The sequence below is a fragment of the Hyaena hyaena genome, unplaced genomic scaffold (genome assembly GCF_003009895.1).
Source record: "Hyaena hyaena isolate Hyena2069 unplaced genomic scaffold, ASM300989v1 scaffold_1585, whole genome shotgun sequence".
Lineage (NCBI taxonomy): Eukaryota > Metazoa > Chordata > Mammalia > Carnivora > Hyaenidae > Hyaena > Hyaena hyaena.
The window spans coordinates 227,434-234,538 of NW_024082224.1; the positions used below are offsets into that span (position 1 = coordinate 227,434).

Sequence of the window (7,105 nt, forward strand, 5' to 3'; positions counted from 1 at the left end):
TGCTTTAGCTGTCAGAAGATACATTTTTCTCCGATTGGAAACTTCACGTCTTTCTAGGAATCATTTTCTTGGGGAAAAACAGTAGTTTATTCACTCCTGCTCATATCTAATGCATGTTTCAGATGATGCCCTTTCTGATCTTTTGGAAATTATCATAAAATTATAAGTGGCTTTGACAATTATCTAGTTATTAGACACAAATGGATACAGAGGAACTCAGAGAAATTGAGTGATTTGCCTGGACCAATCAATCAATCAATCAATCAATCCATAAAAAGAAGTGGCAGAGCTGGGCCTAAAACAAGGTTCATTTGCTTCTTTGTTTTGCTTCATTTATACATTTCTGTTTGAATACATTTATAGACTTAAAAATATCTTTGAATGTCTTAATTTATAGACTTTATCCATTAAATTGGAAAGAAAGGGATACATTAACAAAAATAGAAAAATGCATTTTTCAGTTTAGCTATCCTGTGCCAAACATCTGGGTACCTGTCAACCAATTTCACATGATTGACATGCTTTGCATTCACATCCAGATGTTTCTGCATTTTGAGATCGAGTTTTACACATTGACAATATAAATGATCAATAGAAAATTGTATTTCATGGGCATTATGAATAAAGGTCAACAAATTTATTTTGGATTCCTCTAAATAAATATTGCTTAAATGTCATATTTGCATAACATTAAAAGTTTTCAGCAAATGCTTGTGAGAAGTGCCCCTGTGACACTGATGATTGAATACATTACCTTGTCTGTTTCTAATAAGGAAAGCAGTGTACTGTCAACCTTATTTGAACTAAGGGAAGCTCTCTGACCGCTTCAGATGTCCAAAATGGATTTTATTTCGGACAGCGATATTTTGCTAAAATATTTCCACTAAAGAAGTTAGGAAAATCAAATGTCATGGGAATTTTTATTTTAATGCTGTATTCAAAAGAATAAAAGTTAAATATTGAACTTTGAATTGCTGTCCTCTTTCTCCTCGGCTTGGTAGGATATGTTAGTAGTCTGGAGATTGGGAAATTCTACTGCACACAATCCATCCAACTAATGAGATTGCAGAAGCATTGTGCTCTCCATCATTTCCTTATCAGTGACAGTCAGTCCATTAAAAGCTCTAACCCCAAGAAGTGAATTTCAGTTTTAAACTTTTGCATTCTGAAAACACTCTTCCCAAGACTGTTAAGAGATAAGATGGATGCCACATTTGGTGACAGTTCAAGACACTTACCCTCCCGGAACTGTTTTGAAACCAACAACAGGCCTATTATCTTCTCTTACAAAGACATTTTATACTGCTGTTTAGTGAATTGTGAAATTCTGAAGGAAGTTTCACTTTTATTTGCCTGTGTTTTTGTTTCCTCACACAGTATAGAATCATATGTTACAATACATGCTTGTAATCTACATTTTAATTGCATCTTTTCAGGAAAATTCAACAGATCTACTAAAATCTATCTTCCTCTGGAGAGGGGCGCTATTTGTCCTTCTAAGAACAGAAAGCTGTTGATTTATCCCTGGATCCTTAATACTTTTGGTTGCAATAAACTAGGCATGCTCACAACTGAAAGAATGGTAGGATAATCTATGCAGCCTTTCCAAACTTAGTGTATGTTAATTTTAAGAGTAGAAATTTAATGACAACTGCAAGCACAGAGATATGACTTCACATCCTGACAAGGAAGGTGAAGGAGATTCCCTCTTACACCAAGGTCCCAAGGAAATAACCCTGACTTTAAGGCATGGAACACAGGGGGAGTTTAAAGTCTTACTACTTGAAGTAGCTTTATAAATCTGAAGGTTTTAAGTTTCCTTCTATGGATGTAGTCAGAGTAAGCCAAAAGAATAACTGAATTCAACTCCCAAACTCAGTCCCACAGATTTCAGAAAATAGTAGGGAAAAATTATCTGAACCAATTAAGCTTTTGAGAAGATTGGCCTCTAGGCCACTGTTCCACCTCTTCCTCCATAAAGATGAACGACAAGGGCACAAATCTATGTTTCTGGAGCTGTTCAGTCAATAACTAGTGGCTTGAGATGTAAAATAACCAAGGAACTAATCAACCTATACTTAGCATCCCTTGGTGATACAAAACATACAGAAATAAATATTGCTAGAAATGGTCATGCAGGAGCTGATTTATAGTACACATCAAATAGGATGTAAAATCAGAGATTTTGTATATACTCGGGTATAATTGGAACAATGTTGTGAGCAATGCTGTGAGCAGATTGACAAAAACATGGTGTACAGAAGAGGTGAGCGCTAGTGTCCTGTCAGATATGGAGATTAAAATCTGTTTACAAAGCGCAGCAAAAGACAGCTGGCTGAAAATTCCATGCACATCAGAGGATGGTAAGTGGAAACAGGATCAAAGGTATACTTGAATGAAGTCCACTGCATTTGAAGTGGAATCATTTACTTTTAGTAAAAATGGTTCTCATAAGACCTCAGAAGCTAGGAGCACTGTAGAGAGATTGTCAGGGTGAAATTATCAAATAAATCTCAAATGTAAATAATTAATGTCAATAATAGCCAGCATTTTTGATCATTTAGTCTATGTGCAGTAGTATGGTGTATGTGGCATATTTATTTAAGTTTTGCAACTAATCTGTAAGGCGATATTGTATGTATGTCAACTTCACAGAAGAATAAATTGAGTTTAACACAGATTAGGCATCTTGGTTCAAGATTATGAAACTTGAAAACATCAGAAGGAGGGTTTGAAGCAAAGCGGTATATTGTATAACCCGTGCAGTTAAGAAATAAATTATTCTATATATTAGGATATATTCTTTGATACTAAGAGACTCAGTCCATCAATCTAGGGTTGGAGATAACACTAAAAACATTTTTTCAATCAAAATTGTGAGAGAATATTTTTAAATAAATTTAATCCAAACATGATTTTAATTTTACCTTCACAGTGTGCTAGAAATATCGTTTAAATGTTTTCCATAATTCAAGATGATTTTAAATTTATATAATGCTTATATTAATTAAACATGATAACTGGGATATATGTAAGGATAATTAGAGTAAGTTTTTCAGTTAAATTTCCTGTGTCTAACATAAATTGTAAATTTCAGTGAACAAGAAAAATACATTGTAACACTTGAACTATAGCAGCCTCCTATTATGTACACCATGTAATATAACTATCCATAGTCATAACTGTAAAAAATATTTGCTAGCACAGCTTAACTTTTTGTCTTTTTTTATGGTAAACAAAAGAAATATTAAATTTCTGAATGATGAGCTATGGCTAAAGCTTTTTGTTCTGTGTGTCATTAGGATAAGTGTTATATAAATATTCTCCAAGTTCATTTTATGTATTTACAGCAAAGCATAATGATTAAACTAATGCTTTGAAATCTGGAAATCACATTTGCCACCTCTTTTCCTCTAAGGGTGTCAGATTAAAAAACATTATGACTTATGATCTGTGCTTCAATTTCAGTTAAATCAAGACTACATGAAAGAACTTGGTCCTGACAATATTCCATTTTTGCACATATGTGGCTTTCCAAACACCATAGCTCCCTGCTTCTTGTTCTTATTCATTTGCCCTTTTTCTCCTAGATTAAACTTTTCAAAAAAGATCATGTTTATTTTAAAAGTATCTTGAGTTTTAGTTTTATTATTTTGTTGCCCCATTTACTATTCAAATGTCAGTAAACTGCTGTTCCCCACACCTGTATCTTGCTACAAAGACACTATTATGAATTGCATAAATGTATTATGATATCTGACCTTGATATTCCTCACTATGACTCCAAACATAGCATTTACCAGATAAATCCAAGCACCAAGTATAATTGGGTGCAGAAAAATCTAGTTAACAAAAACTGACATAAGAAAAACTAGAGCAAAAGGCAGTGCTTAAACAAATAATATCTCTTGACATACAATAACAAGTATGAATATTACAGAATCTGTATTCATTGTCACTCACATAGAATTGGTGAAGTCACTGGTCATCCAACTGGCCTAGCCAAATTTTGATGGTTAAGGTCACTCTCCAAATAGGTATATTGATTATTTCCATTGGGATGAGATTGGGAATTTGCCTCTCTAACTAAGAGATGTCCTATCTCATCAACCCACTTTGACATAATTAAGACAATTTTCAATTTAATGTATTACTCAGTCTTTCTCCACTAATATTCAGAAATTTTGTATATACTTGGGTACAATTGGATTATTCATTATTTTGTACTTGACTCCCTATTCCAAGACAACAACATGTGGTTTTCCACTACATTATAGCAACTGCTAGGTCAAATACCCCAATTTTAGCTTCCTTCCACCTTTACAGTATTAAATCTGTTAAAATAATTTCCAGAATATTTTGGCATATGTATGAATTGAGATATATATTCTTAGTCATGTTTATGTATGTCTATTGCTATTTATACTTTGAATTTTATTGAACATTGCATTACGTTGTATCAAGTATAAAAATATTTTTCCTTAAAAACAGAGATATAAACCAGGAAATCAATTCTTAATTCTAGAGGACAAACTGATGGTTACCAGAGGGGAGGTGGGTGAGGAGACAGGTAGAACAGATGATGGGAATGAAGGGGTGCACTTGTGGGGATGAGCACCAGGTGGTATATGGAACTGTTGAATCACTATATTGTACATCTGAAACTAATATAACACTGTATTTTCACTAACCAGAATTAAAATAAAAAAATTTTAAATATTTTTTTCCTAAGATTTAATTGCCTTTTGCAAGTGAGATTTGAGATTTGCATTTCCAAAAAAAATGCCATTTAATCTGCAGTTCAACACATGCAAAGTTCATTTCAACCTGTATCCTAGAACTGTTTAAATACTATGAGAGCTGATTTTCTGTATATGAAAAATTCCTCTCTACAGCCATATGCTCTCTGTACATTTTCAAACTGGTGGTTTTTGTAGATTCTAAAAAATTTCTTCAAAAAAAGTCTTCATCATTAGTGTATTGTTCAGCATTCTTCTTGTTCCTTAATTAATTTTGCTAATGTATTTTAGTAAGAATAACGAGTTTTATTTAATAATTAAATATATTAGCATGGAATTATAAACAGCAATGACATATCATTTTGCAATTTCAATATCAGAAGACACGAAACCCTTCTTGTTTTTTCCTGAAAAGATATGACAAGATTTTATATAAATCTGAATAAGTGATTTTTTTCCCCTTTTCTTCCACTTTATTATTATAGTCCCACCAAAATAATGACCCCTTTAATTAAGCTAAAAATTATGGAGAATCCTAAAAGTCTGGCAGCCAAGAAATGGAGGTATCAGTGACTGAGGGATGGGTTAGATGGGGAATCGGCAAATCCAATCGGCAGATTGGATTATTGGAGTTGCTGGTGGTTTGAAACTGTAGGCCATTGAATGGATCTTGTAACGATAAAGCCTGGACACAAACTGGTTGATGAGTTTCTTGAGCTGGTATTCAGAACGTGCTATGAAAATTGTGTAACAGAAACAGATACCAACATACGCAAAGTCTGTGTGGCAGTGCCTCCATGGTGTCTTGGGGTGTCTATGTCCATCTGCTTGGAACAGTAGGGCTTCATCGTGGCCTCATCTGGGATATCTGAAAGGCTGTTAGAAGTACACGTGGGGCAGTAGCCAAAGTCTCCTTGCTGGTACACTTCCAACATCTGGGTGAATCCCAGGTTGGTGAAGACACAGCAGGAGTAGATCAGTCCATAAAGCATCTGTGCTGCCTGCTCAATCAGGTCACTCCGATTGGGGTTGTCTCCAATCTCTTCTTCATCAGGCTCCAGGTGTGGATGGGGAGGCACCTGCTCATTGAATCCAGTGAGACTGAATTTGTCCTGAATGTAGTCTTCATACCCTTCACAGAAGAACACATTGCCACAGAGCCCATAGGACCAGTATCATTAACACTATTTTCCAGATGTTTAAATCACTTACTTGTATTTATTTTCCCATACTGATTTCCTGATGCTCCTTGGTCTCTATAATTTTGTTTTTCTTGACTGATCTTAAAAGTTTCCAAAAGTTTACTTTTTTTTCTTTTGATTTACAAAGCATGTAATAAAGTATTTTTCTACTTATTTTAATAAATTACTTATAAAAAGCAGTAAATGGGAATAACATTTTTAATTTCTATGTCTTTTAAAGGTTTTATTTAGTATTTATAGAGAATACTGTCCATATCAAAAGGGTTCAACTTAATGGATTCATAATCAGAAGAGAGGAGTATAGTCACAGTCAGATCAAAAATGCCATCTGCCTGGAACATTCTCTTCCCAATCACTACTCCAGTTAACTACGCTCCTGACTTCTAAAACCAAAGACTAGTGTTGCCCTTTTTGTAATAATATTAATAAATTATGCATTATGCACATTATAAATAATTGAGTCTCATTTTGTGAATATTCCTTAAATTTTTATGGCTTATCATGTAGCTGGACATTTATGAGGTAGTTTCCAGTTTGGGCTTATAAATAATGCTATTATGAATATTCTAGTACATGCTTTTTAGTGAACTTATGGATGTACTGCTGTTGGGTTCAGGTATATACAAAGTGTGGAATTGATGATCTTTAAAAATGTGTGTGTTGAGCTTTTGTAGATACTGCAAAGAGTTTTCTGAAATGGCTTCATGCTTAAGTTTTGAGGACATAATGGACTTTGATATTTATAAGGAATCTAAGAACTCAACTTTTCTTTTTACACATTCAGAAATGTGCATGTTTAACTGTATAATATTTTATTTACTTTATTATCTCTTCAGAACCTGAATCAGCAATCCAGAGCTGAATAGGCTCTCCTGGTGATTCCCACTGCCGGCTAAAGTTTGAGGATCATGGGCACAATGACATCTTTATGTACTTGACAGGATCCATTAGCTTACTAATGGATTGTTATATTTTTCAATATTTGAAGTAGGTTTAATCATAGATATGATGGGTGCTAAGATTTCGCTTTTAAAAATTTTTAACATTTGTTCATTTTTTGAAAGAGAGACAGACAGACAGAGACAGACAGACAGAGCATGAACAGGGGAGGGGCAGAGAGAGAGAGGGAGACATAGAATCTAAAGCAGGCTCCAGGCTTTGAGC

At 34.0% G+C, this 7,105-nt stretch overlaps 1 pseudogene; it reads right to left on the reverse strand.

Annotated features, from left to right (window-relative positions):
• Positions 1–5,324: 5,324 nt before the first annotated feature.
• LOC120226109 lies at positions 5,325–5,896 on the reverse strand (annotated as a pseudogene).
• Between the last annotated feature and the right edge of the window lie 1,209 nt (positions 5,897–7,105).